Here is a 19,683-nt window from a genome sequence, read left to right as displayed (position 1 = left end):
GACTTTGAGAAGCAACAAGAAAATGAAAGCCCTGCTTTTTCATTTATTTTATTTTACCATGTCAAATAGTTGCAGCTTGGAAGATGTAACCACAAAATAGTCAAAAGAGTTGCAAAAGAGGACATCTTCTCTGAAATATATTTAGGCCCTTCACATAGTGGCAGAGAATGCAAAAATTAAGCAAATGAAGATAGATACTGTTGTACATTTAAAGCATCATGCAAGTCCTGGAACATTTATAAGTGCTTGTTTGCAAATATGTGATTCAGGCCTTTTACGTATCCAAATTCCAGTTCTGTGTAATTTAAATTCCAGTTATATAGATAACACAAAGTTTACCCAGGAACTCCAAAATATTTATTTATGGCACATAAAGCAATATTTTCTGGTAATAATATGAAAACCTTAAAATTTTAAATTGTTTCCAATAAGAATAATTGCCAGGTTTAGCACAGCAAATGGTTTGACGAGGCCATAAAGCTGTGTGACTTTACAGCCCTGTGTCTAGTTTAAACAGTCCCACCAAGACATTTGGCGACAATCAGGCTTATTTAATCTGGTAGATTGTCTGCACTTGGCTCACTCCCACCCCATACTTACCAACTGTAAAAACAAAGCAAAAAAAAAAAAAGCGAATTTCAGAACATAAGACAAATTCAAGAAGAGTTCCACTGTTCCCTGAGTCCTCATCTCACTATTAAGTATTCAACAGTGCATTCCTGGAAGAGGCAATGGAAGCAATCATGTTGCAGAGTTAATTCCAGGGGATAAGACGATCATAAGTGGAGAAGGAAGCACAGAAAAGCCAACAGCACCTTTTAACTATCTTAGAGTAAGCCCTTAAGATTTATGCTCTACTAATTATTGTTTGGCATACAAGATCATCTGCACCCCTATTATTATTCAATTCTCTTTCACTGAGGAGGAGGCAGTAACATGTTTTGATACCTGCCTGTACCATAAGGCAGCCTTTGACCGGTGCCATGTTAAACAGAAGTGCAAAACAGAGCCCGTGTGTTTTCTGACCTTATGGGAACTTGATATCTCACTACTCATGGGCATGCATTAAATCTCACTCTTGTCTAAATCTCTTGAATTAAGAAACTGTTTCAGGAAGGTGTCTTTTCTTTTTTGTTTCCATGTTTTCTGTTTTTGTTTTTGTTTTAACACTTTGTCTACAGGGGAAACAAACGTCAGACAAAACACTAGGGTCTTGCTCAGGGGAAAATGGTTCAGCAGAAGCATGAGGGAAACCTGGTGATCACCTAACAGCTTTCACGTGTCTCCAGCAGCGCTCTGGCAGCGCTGTCTACTTCATACCTTAATGCTTACCCTTCTATATGATTTTATTTGGATGTGTTTAGGCTGTCTAGAATTTTTATGTGTCCTTTTATTTTTCTGATCATCTCTAAACTGTGCCCTTAAAAATAATAGCCTTTTAGAACCTCTAGAAAACGGCAGCTTATCTTTCTCCCCTTATGTTCATTTTCTTCCAAAACACACATATCTTGTGGGTTTCTTCACATAAAGTAAAATGTAAATCAGCCACTTTCAAATACAAAATGAACCCCTAATAGAGCTATTAATACAAAAAGATTTTATCTGTAGTATGTAGATGGCTAATAAAAGAATATACCTACAAGATATTTTGCCTTCCCAAGAATGCCAATACCTCCAATATTTTTTTTCTAAATTCTCTGTTAAACTAATTCTGTGTGATAGGCAAATATGTCCTCCACATGCTGGTGAATTAAAATTCAGCTTTCAGTGAATAAGATTAATTGCCTCTTCAGACAAAGCTGGATTTGCGCTCCTATTAGAGAGACGGGAGGGGGGAGTAGCAAGGGGCAGGGTGCCAGCTAGACTGCAGTATTCAGTTACACGTGAAATGATTTGTAATTCTGAGTAATCACTTAGGACAAGCCCTTGCACCATTTTATCTATACATGACTCTAGGCCAAAGTCAATACTCATAGTAAAATAATGAGATGAAGCTAACTGAGCCCTTTTATTAATGCTCCAAGGAGCAAATCTGATGCTTGAGTTTCTCCCATTGAAAGTATCCACTTCTTCCTAAAAATGAACAAGTGGGTCAGCATGCCCAGTAGCAGCCAGGGTACCTGCTTCAGCAAAACTATAAACAACTGACCCTTCCTGCCTCCCCCTCTTTCTGTTTGTGCACCAGGCTTCACCCAGCTATAGGTGAAGGCACATAAATTTTGTATTACCTCAAGGCTCATTAAAGAGATCTGGCTCCCTCCTAATAGTTGCCCCTGACTTAAGGGGATGAACACACACACACACACACACACACACACACACACACACACAAAACATCATGAACCTTAAGAGAAACAATGCACAGTATTTTTGCCATCTCTTCCGTATCAGCCTTATAAAAAAAATTAAATGTTCTAACAAATGCACAGCTTGGTGACAGAGTCAGCACGCAACTGTTAGGGAAATGAGATGGATAACCAGCTGTCCCAGTTTCTGAAGACGGGGCATGAGAAAGGAAAGGGTGCTGGTAAGGAGGGGCGAAGAAAAGGTGTAGGGAAATCATTGCTTTGAACTCCCAAATTTTGTTTTCCCTGTGTCACTACTGGTCAGGTAAGCCAATCTGGCAAATAGGTGTTAGCATGAAATGCCTCCTCTCTAAATAATGGGCAATATGTTACTCTTTGTGCTTGTCGAAGACATAAAGACCAGTTAGGAAAAAACTTAAAATATTATCCTTAATGTCATTCTCTGAAACTTAAAGGAACTAATTTATATGGAAGGTAACATTGTCTTTTATTGGAAAAATCACCACAGAATAGTTCTACTGTTCTGAGAAAAAAAACGTCTGAACCAAGTTTTACTTACTGAGACAAAATTTCCATACCCTCGTACTTTAAAATAAGAAAACATACCTATAGTCGAAGAAAGAACATAAAGGTACCTTCATTCAAATGCCACCTGCATTCAGCTTTCCCTGCTAGGTGCCTCTTCCAAGTCTTGTCATCTCTGAGCTCAGTCTTCTCATCTATAAAGATCAGATCACACATTCATAGGTTAAATTGTGAAGAGTAATGCATAGTTCAACATCTAGTGATAAACATGATTACCCATATCCCTCCTCTCCCTGAATTATTTATGAGCGTGACACATCAATATAAACAGAACATATAGAGATTTCAATTAAATTACTCCTTCTGACATACCTCTGATTAGAGCTTTTGGTAGGTGACCAAATAGCTTCTTTGATTTCCATTTCCATTGGTGTACTCATTGGGATAGAGGCCAGCAAATGTGAATTTCTTCTCCAAAAAGATTATGTAAATTGCCAACCAAATAATCAGTCATGAACCACAGAGAAGTTGCTAAAAGCTTCAAGCACCTACATGTGGAGTACATGCCAAGTTCATATTAATTCCATTTTCCTCAGCCATAACTTGGTTTACACACAGCCTGAACTTGAAGCGGTATTTTTTCAAATGGAGATTTCACAACACACAGTTGCCGTGACAGTGTAGCTCACACTGTACTGGGATAAACTTTCAATCTAACCTGGACTCTAGGCATGCAATGCACACGTTCACATGAGCACACACACAGTAACCTGCCACGCACACAGAGAAAGGGGCCTTCGAGGAGTAGACAAAGCATAGACGAAGTCACCCATATTTAAGGAAGCTTGGTACTAGGAGGAACTGCAAAAAGTCAGGCGTACCTGCAAGTGCGAGAGTAGGTGGAGGAGTGGCAAGAATTGAGTGAATGAGCCAGTCAGGTGGTATTTATCAGAAATTCTGAAGTGTTTGCACCTGATCTGGAGGCCAGACGCTCTCAGATTTTACTCTGCAAATGAATCACATAGGAAGTTGTTAAAAATACAGAGTCTAGGTCCTAGCACCTTCAATTCTAACTCAGAATTCCTGGTATGGTTCCAGAGGATGCTTTTTAACAAGCTCTCTAGGTGATTCTGATGGAAAGTGATACACAAAACTCACTCTGAGAAACACTGCTGCAGCACATGGGGAGTCATTAGGGATCTATCTGTGGTGTGCTATAATCAGATGGAAGGTATAAGAAGATAAATGGTTCCTAGAGAATAAATTGGAGGACACCAAGATGAGAAGAAGATGCGTAATGCAGTTGGCAAGCTTTTTCAATAAGGCAGAAGGGAAATAACAGACCATAGAAGTAAGTAACAGTAGGTAAGGATGTAGGGAAGAGGTACAAGCATTTAGCAGGACTCAGTGGCTTACTGCATGGAGGAGGGTGGAATCTAGCACATCAAGTTTTCTGAATTCTGCTGTAAATGATTTTGTCTGTTGAAGTATATAGGATGATGAAAATGTAGGGAATATGAATTAAAGTTTGGATATATCATGTTCAGTAATGTGATTCAAAGAATGGGCTTTGGGATCAGATAAACTGACTTTAAATAATAATTCAGCCACTTAATTTCTGTGTGACATGAGAAATTTGCTTCACCTCTCAGATATAAAAACAATGGGTGGGGGATTCAGGAATTCTGATGAGTAAATCAGTTAATATAAGAAAATACCTTAGCACAGTGCCTGAAAAAAGTGGTTAATAAATGCTAATACAATAAATAATTACTATTAATTTTAATGTCATCATCATTAGCTAGCTGGAGATATTCTATAGACAGATGAAAATATCATACAAATGATTATTAAAACTTAGAGAGGAGGTAATACAGAGAAAGAGAAATATTTAAAGAAACAAAGACTGATAGAATCCAGGACGAAACAAATGCTTTAGTTGATAGATAACTGAATGAAGCTGAGGCATGGTCATGCAGACAGAAAGAAAAGCACATCTTGTCGGTCAAGGGTATAGAGCAGCTTACAATAGAGGAAATTGTCAACAGCATTACATGCTTCAGAAAGTTTAGGTAAAATTAAAGTAAAAAAAATGTCCATTGTATTTGACAAATGGGCAAACATTGGTGACCTTAATTAGAAGGGTTTCAATTCTAATAAAAAAAAGTCATAAAAATAGTGGTAGCAAGAAGAGTTATCTGATAGAAAAATAATTGGGTTTTCTTTTTTTTTCAAAAAATGTTTTAAAATCTTCACCTAAGGGCATATTTATAGATTTTTAGAGAGAGAGGAAGGGGGAGAGAGAGAGAGGAAAGTGGAGAAAGAGAGAGAGAGAGAAACATCAATATGAGAGAAATATTTATCAGTTGTTTTCCATACACGTCCTGACCAGGGACCAACCTAAGTATGTGCCCTGACCAGGAATCAAACCTACAACTTTTTGGTGTATGGGATAATGTTAAAACCAACTGAACCACCTGGCCAGGGCTCAGGTTTCTCTTTTTTAATATGAAAGCACATTTGCAAGCTTAGAGAAATCACCCAGTGCAGAGAAAGTCAGAACCATTGACGGAGGTGATGAAAAAGAGTGAAATTGAGAAAAGAAAAATCAAGAGTAGGTGCTGGCCTTGGACAATGAAGGGAAACTTCTCTTGTGTCTGAGTGTAAAAACATAAAGAAGTGGTCAAATTTCCAGATGCCCAAGGTAGCAGAATATGAAGACAAGTATATCCCTACACAAGAGAATATCAAGTTTCCCTGTAAAATTGGAGTAAAATCTCTGGCAGAAGTGAAGGGGCTGTACTGAGAGATGGGTTGGGCACTAGAGGAGAGAGCTATGAATTTGGAATACGTAATAAGGAACAATGAAGGTGACCTGGACTGTAAAAGCCACCAGGCAGTACTGAGGAACATAACAATCTGTGAATTTATTTGGTTTTCTCCAGCTTTCTTCAAAGCTTGGATGGTTGTAAGATCAAAGAAGATGGATTGTAGATTTAATACAATTTAAATTTTACAGAGCACATGTGGAAGAAGGACAAGGCAATAAAAGGAGATGGTGTTGGAGAGAATAGAGTTAAAGTAATAGACCAAAATTTAATAGAGAAGAAAGTGAAAGCAGAGAAGCTGATAGTCTGAGAGAAAACTCAGACTATCTCAGACTCAAGGGAGTAGGGGGCTCAGTGAGGTGGAAGAAGAAGCAAAGAAGAGCAAAGGAATATGAAAAGTGTAAGCACAGAATTGGGGAATTAGAGTATAAATTGGGGGCATATAATTCTGGGGGGAAGTAGTCTCAGATGTTGATAAATTTGTGTGCATGGCCATGGACAGAACTGACATTCAAAACATTTCAGGCACTGTTGCCCCTAGAGCTGGAGCAGGGTCTTGGTGGTCCACTACACATGACCCTGGGTCTCCCCTTCAGCTGCTGAACTGGGGAGAACTCTGGAGAGGTCCCAACCACAGAGGGAGGCACAGTATCTGGTCAAAAAGTGGTTAGTATCTAGTATACCTATTTTACTATTTTATTAACTACTGTGTACTGGCTGAATACCAGCTCTAGTCATGAAATGGGTGACTGAACAAGAGGAAAGATGAAGATCATCAAGGTAGAAGAACTTAAGAAAGGGTGCTGAATGTGTTATCTATGTGAATGTGGAAATAAATCATGCAGGAAGATGAAGAGCATTGGTATGGAAAACTATCTAGGAGAGCAATTAATTCTTCAGTGAATGTGGGACAGTGTCCTGAAGATTGGTAGAAAACATTCATGTGGAAAATATAAAGTGAAATAAGACAAAACAAAATAAAAAATAAAATAAAAACAGGATAATCTAATGTGTGACAATCCCTCAAAATAGGAATTCTCAAATAAATGTAGCAAATCAATGATCTAGAAACCACAACTTAAAATTTAGGAAGTTGACTTCCATTATGCTTAGAAATGTGGGAATCAGGAGAGACTATTCAAGGTATTGGATTTTGTTTCTCCGTCTCCAATTCCTCCAATGCATGGACCCAATACTAAGGTTTACTTAGCCTCCCAACCTGGGATATCTGGGTTGTTTGTGTTAGCTACCATGTTAAGTGATTTTTAACTCCTGGCCTTTGTCTATATAGGCAGACATTGTTATTATTGTCATTAGTTTCTGTCACTCCAGATAAAGCAGGCTGTTTTTTAATACCAGTTTGTTTGATTGTCATCAGGAGACTTTCCACCGACTTTTCCCTAAAATGGGACCTTGTGAGCAGGGTCTGAGCTAGGTTGTGGAGGTGATCCTCGGAATCCTACAAACCCAACAACCATGGATAGCTCTTTTCCCTTGCATTTTCTCTTCTCTTTCTACCTGTCATCCTAATTTCCTACTCCCTTTTGTCTTTGTTTTTTAACATTTCCTCCCTTATTCCTATTTAAATCTAAATGCATTCTTCGATACTCTGAAGCCCCACAGATGCACCTTCTTCCTCATCTCTAAACATAGAATCTCTTAAAGTTGGGGGAAACACAGACTGACACGTAAATAAAAATCTATTTCTTTGGACACCAGGGCATCCAAATGTATTTGTGCTGTTACTTTGCCTTTGTGTCTTAAAAACCCAAACTAGCTATTTAGTTTCCAAATGTTGGCAATGGCCTCTGATAAATCAAATGGTCTCCTTCAATTTCCTTATGTGGAAAAGACCCATCACTTACCCTATCATTCTCCTAAAACTGTTAACAGATTTAATAGTTTAAGCTACTATGTTAAAAAGGAAATATATTTTTAAAGTCAAAATGAAGCTGATGTGACTGTAAGATTGGCATTATTAAAAGCATGTTATCCAAATGTCTAAAATATATGCTAAATATAAGTGGTTAAAATAATTTAAAATGAGTTTTTATTGTAAATGAGAATATATAAACATTTAAACCCTATCTTTGAAAGAAAATTGGCCTATTTGAAGGATTTTCACATTTAGCAAATGTCTCATATTCTATAATAGGAAGATAAAAGGAAGTATTTGTATTTAGTCTGTGTTAACACTAAGGATATATAGATCTGATGCATACAAATATGCTTACTAAAATCTGAGCCTTTTCTGTGTGAAATAACATAAAACAACTAATAATTCTTGATATTCTGCTTAAAAGTAAGTTATTAGAAAAAAATCTCAACCCCCTTAATTTGTTTTCCCCTTCTTTGATTAACTCGGGCAGGAAACCTCAACATTTTGATTATTTAAGAGTTTCCTTTGGAGTGGAAGTAGATAGAGTTTGATATCATGATGTATAAATAAATAATTTGAAGGTGTCTGTGTCCAGATAAAATTCTAAAATCAGATAAGTGGGTTTCATTTTATCTTTTGTTATTTTCGTGGTAGAAAGCCTAGTTTCTCCCTTCCCTCAGTGGCCTGTAGTCTTCCCAATATTACTCCCTTGGGCTCTCCGAAGGCTTGAGGGATGTACTTAGGATCTCATCAACCTTTTAATCTCATTGCCATTCTGCATTTTAATCTCCACTCCCCTGTTCTCTCATAAAGAGAAAGTACTACCTAGTTTCTCCTTCCTCTCCACCTGCTAAATCACACTCAGTCCACAATAGCACAGGACTTACAAATGCCAGATTATGGACATGCTTCAGTATGGAAACATGTTCTGTGACACTTTCCTCCTGAGAGTCAACAATGCAAGAATCAGTAAACAAGCTTATAACTGTGTGTGCTGTTTAATATCATGATGGTTGCTAGGGACAGCTGCATGCTTTAAAAGAGGTAAATGGAATTTATCAGTTTATTTCTTATGTTTTAAACAAATATTTGCTTAACACCTAAATATACCAGAAACTGGACTAAGAACTAAGAATCCAAAGGCCAAGTAAAAAGATAATCATGTAAATATATTATTACAATAGAGTATGACAAAAAGTAAGTTATGGAATTCTATTCTGGCACAGATGATGGGTACACTAACAATACTGAGAGGAAGGCCAAAAATGGTCAAGCAGGGTATTACACAGGAGATAATATTTGAAAGGGTTTTGAAGGAAGAATATGATATAATAGAAGGAAGCCAGTTCAGGCAATTGACACATGCAAAGTCTCAGGAAAAAAAAATAATAAAACATGGCATTGTTCCATACCTGTCAATAGTTTGGTATATGAAGCACCTAAGGTGACAATTGTTACATTGTTGAAATTGGACAATATAAATTTCTGTGAGAAAGTAATGCCATTTGTGTTTGATATCAGGATTTCTTTAGCTTAGTTTGTCCCTGAAGTCCCATGGTAAAGCAGAAGGGGACAGATATGGCTCCCAGACTCTTAGAAAACCACAGCAGATTTGTACTGCCTTCTAGAACAGGTAACGTGAATGCCTTAGACAAATAGGGGAAATGTAAAGGCAATTTTTCTAAAACAAAGTAAAATGTAAGCTATCCCTGTGTATCCCTATCACCACTTAGAACTGAATCTGTAAGAATTCTGAGAAATGTGTATACCTAACAGGATTCATCACCAAAAACCATACCACAAGCAAATTCATTCCATTAAAGCACAGGTGGCAAACACAAGGCCCTCAGGCCGAATCCGGCCCTCCACCTTGTTTTATCCAGCTCAGCACCTTGTTTCTACCCAGCAGCAGAGCCGAACTCTCACTTGGCTGTTAAGAAGTAGTTACACTTATACAGTCCTAAAATTATTTCGGCCCTTTGAAGGCAACCTTGAGGCTGACGTGGCCCCCAGTGAAAATGAGTTTGATACCCCTCCTTTAAAGATCTTTCCTTATCCCACCTTGTACTCTTCTGGAGCATTTCCACTGTGACAATTCTTTGACCTTGTAGGGGACTGCAGTCCTTTATCCTTATTGTTTCATTACTATCTACCATCCCCTTCAGGAATTCACTTCCCTCCTTCACTAGGTCTTGTTTCAGAGCCTTTCTAATAATGACTCTTTGGCAAATACCCTGAATGCCCCGGGCTCTTTTCTTTCCCATCACAATCACTTTGCAAACCCCAGTGATGAATACAACAATGCATTTTCTCTGGGCCAGAATCCATGGAGCTGAGCACAGCTGGAGAAAAACCTTAGACCAGAGAAGATTGGGATGATGGTTCATATGACCACTAGCCTCAAGTGGTCATTTAACATGGAGAGACTAAGATGATTCCTCTCCCCATCACAGTGGCTACTCAGGACTTTCTCCATGCTCCTTCAACTGTCCCATCCTGTTAGTTCTCGGCACATAATCTGACCTCATAGTTCACTGAGAATATAGAAACCACATAATATACTCCCTTATGTTCTTCTTACCCAATCTGCATCTGCACTCATGTGTCTAGTTATCTCCTTCTTTCCTCTTATTACAAAGCAGGAAGTAACCCTCTTTCAAAAATCAGCCTTTTGTAGTGTTTCAAATAACATTTTTTTAAAAATTACCTTTCCTATTTCTTCCATGTCTCTCTAGTGGATCATTCTCATCCGTTTTCACATAAAATAATGAGAAGCAAAACAAAATGTTCCCTTGATTCCACATTTCCACTCCAACTAGTACCTAATTTCTCAGTTTCCCTTCAAACCCAAATCAACTCCCTCACTTCTTAAGGCAATCTTGCTTTCACTCTCACCTTCCCAGTTCTTTCTTGGACCACCAATGATTTATATCACTAAACCATTTCTTGTGTTGCTCAACCTCTCGGCAGCATTCCCATCTATTCCCATGCCTTCCTTCCTGACACAGCCTTTTTGCGTTTGCAGTAACACACTCTCCTGCTCTTATTTCTATTCCTTTGGTTGTTCCTTCTCAGACCCAAAGCAGAGCTTGAGTCGAGGGTTTGTGTGTAAGTAGTTGATTTGAGAGGTGATCCCAGGGAATGGGTGTGTGGCATTTTGTAGAGTAAAATAGGCAAAGAGGATAAAACAAGAGAAGTGTGCTATCAAAGTCAACACAGCAAGCAAAAGGGGTAAAGAGACTAATTCCCATGAGGCTTCCTGAGAAGTGTACAGAATGCTTCCCCTTTATTGTTCGAAAGATGTTGTTTCTTCTTTCTTTGCCTATCACTTAACATTTGTGGCCCTCTTGACCCAGTCCTGGGCTGTCTTCTCTTATTATATTAATATTCCTTCCCAGTAATGTCAGACATTCCCATACTGCAAAACCTAACTCTTCACAGGCCCTAAGTTTCTTTGTCCACTGCGTAAAGTGATATTCCAGGTAGAAATTTCTACATGACATCTCCATTTGTAAGTTCATCAGGCATCTCATATTTAAAATCCCCCAAATAATTTCTTGATTTTTCCCACTTCTGCCCCAAATTTGTTGCATCTTTAATTGTTCACATACTAATAAATCCCATTCACTCAGTTGCACTACTGGAAACCTTATAGTCACTTGACATCCCCCTTTCTCTCCCTATCTACATCTACTCCATCCCCAAGTTCTATTAACTTTATGGCCAAATTATATCTCAAATTTGTTCACTTTTTATCTCTTATTTCTCATCTAGACTATTGTAAGAGTCTGCTTCAATTTTTGCTTTCCTCCAATCCACTCTGCATACAGTAGCCAGGATGCTATTTCAAAAACATATGACAAATTTTATTAATTCCTGGCCCAAGGTTTTAAATTGTCTTTATATTATCTTTAAATATATAACAATTTGTCACATTTGGACAGGGGCAGGGACAAGTCCTGGTTTATGTCTATTGTCAGCTTAATCATTAGCAGTGTCTACTTTCATTCTCCGAAGTGCCCCATTTTGGACAATAAATTATATTGTCCAAATCACCCTACTTTTAAATAAATAAATAACTTTTGCATGACTTCCTACAAACTCATCTAAAGAAGTTCAGGGCTTGGTGCCATATTTTTACATACTAGCCAACTTGAAAGACCCAACCACTCTCTGCCTCAGAGTCCCCACCCATGCTGTTCCCCCCTGAGTATAATGCATTCCCTCTGAACCTTCTACCTGGCCAACTCCTACTCCTTCAGCAAGAGTCCACTCAAAACCAAGCATTTGTCAATAACACAGTATAAATCATTTCCACGGAGGCATTGTTTTTGTATCTTCTCTCTTTCGTTCTTAATATAATCATAAATTTATTAATACATACCTTCCCCACTATATAATAAGCACAAGGGCAAAACACACACCCTCCACTTAGTTATGGGTATTCTAGCACAGTACTGGACCCCACTGTGGGTGTTTACTTTGTGGAAAAAAATGGAGAACAGAAGAGAGAGAAATACCAGTCAAGGCCTTTTAGTACATTCATTTTCTAAATCTGAATGAATACAAAATCTCTCATCACTCTGACCCACTGGAATGCAATGAAGATATTGAAAGGAAATGCCAACATAAAAGGTGTACATGAAATTTTCTAGTACTTTGTGAAAGTGAACAAAAGTCCCCTAAACAGAATGGAGACAGATTTCACAGATGCAGTATTCTAAAATGCTTTGGTAAAGGGGGGAGCTTTATTAGCTCTGTCAAAACAATAAACTAAATAAAAGATCAAATACTTTTTTTATTTAATCTTTTTTTAGCAAGTTGTAATCATTTTTTTTAAGATTTTATTTATTTATTTTAGAGAGATGGGGAAGGGAGGGAGAAAAAGAGGGAGTGAAACATCAATGTATGGTTGCCTCTAGCACACCCCATACTGGGGATGTGGCCCACAACCCAGGCATGTACCCTAATTGGGAATCAAACCAACAATGCTTTGGTTCTCAGGCCTGCGCTCAATCCACTGAGCTACACCAGCCAGGGCAAGAATCAAACACTTAATGAAAAAATTCAGCTTAGAACAAAAAAGCATTCATGTGAGAATATTTACTGAATTAGTTCTCTGATTATGGATCATAAATTGATAAAATTTTCAAGTTAGAAAGACCCTGGACATGAGCTAGTTTAGTTCTATCATCTTCAAGGAAGGAAGCTGAGACACAGGAGTGAAGGTAAAGTTAGAAAGTCCACGGTAATGAATGGTCTCCCATATTTCTGCATAATGAGACAGGTCTATTTCAAAAAAACATTTTATTTGTGAATAATAAAAAATCTAGTTAACATTTTTAGAGACTTTAGACAACCTTTTACACTAAAAACTATCTTCTATACCCCATGATCTCATATGAGGAAGGAATTAGAATGTTGTGGTAAAAAAATAAAAATAAATATATATGTATATGTATATGAGTGTATGTATACACACGCACACACACACACACACACACACACACACACACACACATTGGGGTTTGTAGAACAAAGTTGCAAAGTTGAATTGTTAAATTACATTTCAAGGCAATCTTTAAATGAAATAAAGTATCCAATATTGTCATATAGTTAATAAATTATTTTCTGTAATTAAATTGTGTTCTCCATTGATAGATTTTATTTTTATTTTATGAAAACAACATCCCTGTGTAAGTGATTCTGACAATGAACTGGTAAATCCCTTACTAAGTTTCAAGCCCTCAAAAACTGACACGTTTCACAAAGAGGCATTTGCTTTAAAGAGTGTGGTTCTAGCATACTAGAGTATCAGTATATGCACTGGATACTTTCTTTACCCGGTCAAAATCACATATCCTTTGACAGAAAGCTCACAGCATTTGTTTTCCAAAGGAAAAAAAAAGCCTCCTGTCTATGTCCCCACACCAAAGAGAAAGGTCACATTGTAGGAACTGTGCCTTCCATACATGAGCCACATCACTGGCGCATGGCCACACAAAAGGCTACAATGGCAGGATTAACACAAAGGCCTAAATAACACTGCTCTACGCCAAGATAAATATTCCAGTGTGACTTCTGAGAGTGAGAGCTGAACATTTTCCATACAGACATTCTATGCCCTCACAAATTCCTCCCCAAATTCTTCTGACCAAGTCCAGATTTAGTGACCCACAGACCTTACGCAAGCATATTTGTCTAACTCCAGAATGTTCAAGAAATATGTGTGCTAACTTTTATGCTGTAGCTTAGTTTTAATAAATATTCAAATTATTTTACATCTTTAAATGTGAATATTAAACAATAAAAGCCCTTTTCATGCATATTAAACACAACATAATGTTCTATTCAACAGAAATACTAGCCGAAGAACTTCAATAATACAACAAATAAATAAAATAGAGAGACAGGAGAAATTATTTGCTCATCAAGACTCTCCAAAATATGACAATTTTCCAAACTGAAAAACTTACCATGGAGAATATACTTCACCCCAGAAATGTAAGCCAGTATTTAGCAGTTATGTGAACAATGACTTTGAAGGCTGCTAAGAGCCCCATGTGAGGTTTTCATTACACCAGCCTTATTTCAGATATGTCAGGTCTAACTTGCACATTATAATTACTTCTATAGAAGTTCAGGGCTTGGCTTCTTTTCTTGGGTATTTTGGCTCCCCTGGTTTGGGAGAGAAAAGTGACTAATGACGCCCTGGAAACGATTAACTTAAAAAGAAACAGCTAAGAGTATTTGATCCTCTTTTGACAAAGTGTGAACACTAGGTCTTTTTACCCCCAAAGTGGAACTGGACTAAGAAAAAGAGTGTTAAGTAGAGGGAATGGGAAGAATGCATATGTTACTGTGACTTTATCTCAGAGAAGCTATTTCAAGTGATCACTGGTGGAAACTGCTGATAGTCAATCTCAGATTTTCACTCCACGTTTGACATCAATGTTGTCAATACGACATAATCATCTCTGTCAGAAGCATCATTCATTTCCAAACTGCAGAGTTATTTACAGTCGTGTCTTCACTCAATGTAACACTACCACTCAACACTCAGCTGTCCCTTCTCTGTTTTAAGTAAACATTCGGGCAGACTTTTTAAGAAGCTCTATTTTAGGTTAGGCTAACAACCTGAAAATGAACCCAAAGAGAAAAACTTCTCCCCTTGTCCAAATACCATTTGGACAAATGGATAAAGTTGTTCACAAAAACTAGCATTTCAAATTGAGTTCTGTTTGGTAATAGACATGGTGCTGAAAAGTGACATTTATAATGACAGCAATATGGATCCCCAATAAAGAAGACTGAGTTATACTCTGCTCTAATTATAGCTGTTTTAAATGTGTTTTTTTAAATTTGGAAATAAATTATAATAATGTAGCTTCTAGTTAAGCACCTACTTTAAGTCTCTGTTAATCTCTGTTTACAAAAACATGGCTGATATGGGTCTTTGAATACAATTAAGTAGAAAATACTGTGAGGGAAACTTAGTCTTATGGTTCTAAGCACCTGGAAGGAAGTATTTCCTTCATGGCTTTAATAGCATTAAGAGTATGATGGTAAAATTAAGGAAATAAAGCTAATGGAAATCAGGAAGTATTTAAAAAATAAATTTAATTTGTCACTTTCAACTAGCCTTTCAGAGAACACATCTTGACACTGGTGGTATCTCCAGAACTTTCTATATCCCAGAGGCAACTACTTTTGTCTTTTTACTGGCAGAAGACATGATAATGGCTAAGAAGATATGGATGAAATTTTAAAAATTAAAAGCAGGTTTAGAGCTAATTTGACAAACAAACAATTTTTGGTGGTCTAATAACTTTTAGAAGTTATTATCCTCAGTACTTTTCCTAAGAAAAGTATAAATATCACTACCAACCTGTGTCAGATTCTTTCCTTTCGATATAAAATACATCAAGTACATAAACTAAAAAAAAAATCAGGAATTATAAATACACTTTTGTTATCTGAACAAACTGAAATGGGCTATTTTGGAGCCAGTGCACTTTAAAGTACTACTAACCAATATTTCCTGTGAGCCTGCAGTGGGCCACACTTTGCATCGATGATTTCATTTCTGCTTCCCTCCAGACCATCAGTTTGTTCTCATCATCTCCATGTTACATATTAGAAGTTTTTCCAACTAAGATGCACAGAGCTTCAGGGATTGCTTAAGGTCCTTCGGTTAATATAAATAGTGCTGTTGCTAACATTATCATAAGCATAAATACTATGATTTTTCATGGATTTCTTCATTTAATTCTCAATAATTTGGAGGTAAGGACTATTAATATTCTCATTTTATAGAAGAAAAACAAAGAAATCTTAGACTTTCAATAATTTGTATTGTAGAAGGTTTTATCTAGCTAGGGCTGGAATTGAAATATGGTTCTTCTTGTTGTGTATTTGTTTCTTTACTCCAAAGCCAGCACTTGTACCAATGAGCCATACCCATCCCTCTAAGACCGAAATTGGAATTTGAATCCATACCCTTTGCTTGCAGTGTGTGCATAAATTCCTATTTACCTCACTGTCCTAAGTTAAGTTTATGAACATCAAAATGGTTGCTTATTGGTTGTATTTTCCTGTCTTATAATTTCCTTTTGCCTCCCTCTTCCCCACTGCATGTGTATGCAAGTTTACCCAAGACCCCTGAACCCTCATTTTCATAGGAATCCTTCCTTTTCCTTTGATTATCAGATGTGTCTGGGGCCAATGTTAATATTTTCCTTTCATCGTCTTCTTCCATAGTTTTCCTGCTTTTCCTGTAGTACCTCTAATACCAGGAGACCAGGCTTCTAAAAATGTAGACCTTGCTGAATGCCACACTGTCATTTTCCCCAATTCATCTGTATCTTGTTTGTTGATTATTGTCAAAGCACAGTAGTCCCAGATATTCTCTGTATCTGGTTATTTCTGTATCTAGGAGCCTCAAACCCTCCTTCATTGTCAAAGTAGGTTGCATCGACCAATAGCCCCATCTTTTGTCCTCTCAGTCTGTTTCCTACTAACCCTCAATTTTCCATGTGTTTTTCTGTATTTCATTTTCTTTTTTATTTCTGCATGTGCATTGTCCCTACTGCAGTCTATTTTGTTCAGTCCCCACCCATCCTTTCCATGCACTCCCATGACCACTATTTTCTTGCTCTGTCAGATTTTGAGTCTTATTTTTTGTTATGTATGAGTAGCTAAGAAACAAAATTAGAAACAAAATCTTCAACTACAGAACAACTCATACATAATGACAGTTGTGAGGTGTTTTTAATGAACACATCTTTTACCATGATTATTACTGTCTTTGTGCAGGTTTCTGTAATTATATGGGTTATGCTTCTGACTCATCTTCCTACTTATGTTCTTGATTCTCATTTGAAAAATAAAAAGTTCCATTAATAAGCATGAGTTACTGAACTGTCACCTCCCCAATAATTTGGAAATGGCAAATATCTTGTCTGATTTTTAGGCCATCCATTTACCGTGACCTTGGGCCACTTCTAAGTGATTAATGTGTGAGCTTGTTGTGATATTAAAAACAGCCACCTGAAACTTAATTCTAATCATAAGAATGTCTTTAGAGACAACAATTATGCTCGTGTTTTTTATTTCTAGATATGTATAATCAAATAAGTAAACCTCTATCACTCCTTAACTTTGAAACGTAGGCTTAAATAATTTGTCTAAAATTCAATATCTATAGTTATTATAAAAATCTGTATGTTTTCTGAAATTTGTTAGCCAGTGATGAGCAGCCTGGGAAACACACACACACACACACACACACAAAAAAAAAAATTCTAAAGGACAAAATGAAAGAATCCATTTGGGGGATGTTTTACTTCCAGATATCATAATTCTATGGGATATTTCAAGACTGTTCCTGAGTTATAATTTTCATTTGAATAGTAATTGATTGTCTACAATATATTTTTAATACTTATTATATCTCACTTATTTCCTATAAGGTAAGTGGGGCAAGTAATGCTAAAAATGGAATTAAGGGGTATTAGTTTTCTTAAAGGTTATGTTCTGATTTGGAGCTAGATTCCAGGTCCTATGACTCCTAGCTCATGGTTCTTTCTATTCTATCATTGTTACCTAAGTGTTAGATCATACATGTACTATTAAAGTATAAATTTAACTTTAATTCTTTAAAAAACAGTTTTAAAAATTTATTCAATCATACATAATCTATTTGATTTAGTGTGACAAAGGAAAAGAATATTCTGATTAATTTTATTTTCTGGTTTCCTATTTCCAAGATTTCAAACCTAGAAAAATATATTCAACATCATGAGAGAATCTAAACTTTAATCCAAAGTACACTTAAAAATCTTATACTACTTTAGGGTTAAATATTTCCACTAATTTCTATTGTTTCATACAGTTTCAGCTAAAAGATTTCCAACTGAAACAGCACACCAAAGTACCTTTTTTTATGGTATTACTTTCTGGCTGTGTCAACACAAATAAACCACAAAGTAGTAAGTTTTTCCCCCTCAGAGCAGAAACATTTTTAAGGTATGTGCATTTTAACACAATTAGCTTTTAATTCTGTGACAGTATTTAATTTTTCTAAGTAGGAGCTTCTTTCTCATTAAAATAATGGTTGCAAATTCATTTTACTTTACTTTGATTCACTTTACTATGATTTCATATAAAAATAAATATTTTAGACATATGAAGTAATCATCAGTTCCATTTTAGACATCAAGACCTTAAATACTTTATACACTTTTTCTCTCTCAATGCTCCTATGCTTAGTAAAGAAGATGAGAAGGATGAGGAAAATGGAAGCTAAAATAAATCATAAAAGAGAGGAATGAATCTAATGTCAAAGTATGTTTTGCATGTGTATAAGTTTCCTATGGATAGTCACTAAATTACCACAGACTTTGTGGCTTAAAACAGCACAAATTTACTTACTTACAGTGCAGGGGGTCAAAAGTCTAAAATAAGGCTTGTGGGGGAGCCTTCTAGGAGTGATCAAGGCAAGGTGTCAAAAGAGCTGTGTGCCCCTGGGGCTCTAGCAGAGACTCCACCCCTTGCCTTTGGAAAAGCTGCTTTAGTTTCTGGCTGCATCTCTAGGCCGCCGCTCCCGTTGTCACATCTTCTCTGACTCCAGCCTGCCTGCCTCCCACTTATTAGGAGCTTTGTGATTATGCTAGGCCCACTCAAATAATCCAGGATAAACTCCCAAGCTCAAGCTTCTAACTTCATCACATTCACAAAGTTTCTTTTTCCATGTTGCATTTGGGGATTAGGACATGGGCATCTTCTGGGGGTCATTCTGTCCGTCACAGTGTGCATAAAATATTAAAACTTCTAAATTAACATAGAAATGATGGCCTATTGAAATTGATTCCTTTAAATGCATATGGGGATATGTGTAGGAAAGGTATGGGATATTAATGCTACCTGTTGGCTGTTTTAAAATATACTTCATATTTGATTACCAAACCTAATACCTGAAAGCAGTCTTCCAATGAGGGTGTGTGCATTTCCCCTTACAGAGTAGCATATACAAATTTAAATTGTGAAAAAGTATTTTAAGTTAATTATGCAGTGGGGAATATATTTAAAAAATTAAGTTTTCAATTAAAATAGGCACTTACGAATCTCTCCCTAGCAGCTGCTGTTATTATCAGCTGTGATCTCATTAGCAAAATAAATAGTAAGGAAGGCAAGAGTGTATAGTTAAACTGGTTTCCAACTTAATGGTGTCTTAGTGAGAGGACTTAAGAAAATACTGTGCCACTAAAATCAATTGAGGTAACCCAGAGGGTGTTTTTCTGCCTCTTGTTCAAGCACTATTTCATCCTATGTTTTCGAAGTTACTTTTAATAATATTTAGAAATTGGACAACTTAAAATGATACTTTTAAAGTTTTAAGTCAAGTAACTTCAAGGCGTTGAGGCAAAGATAACAGGTATTATTTCACCTTAATTCTTAATTATGACTCAGGATTACAGTATTTGCCTTTTATGGTAATTCTATTCTTGAATATTTTAAATTTGTCTTGCCTCTATGTGCATGTCCCTTATTAACTGCAGCCTAGAATCAAGAAAATGCCTTACATAAATACACATTATTCCAGTGGGGAGTTGGAAGCTGCTGGCGCCAGCCCTGGAAGTTGATT

The sequence above is a fragment of the Phyllostomus hastatus genome, unplaced genomic scaffold, assembly GCF_019186645.2.
Source record: "Phyllostomus hastatus isolate PE091 unplaced genomic scaffold, TTU_PhHast_1.1 phas_scaffold_501, whole genome shotgun sequence".
NCBI lineage: Eukaryota > Metazoa > Chordata > Mammalia > Chiroptera > Phyllostomidae > Phyllostomus > Phyllostomus hastatus.
Note: the sequence above shows the minus strand (reverse complement) of the source record.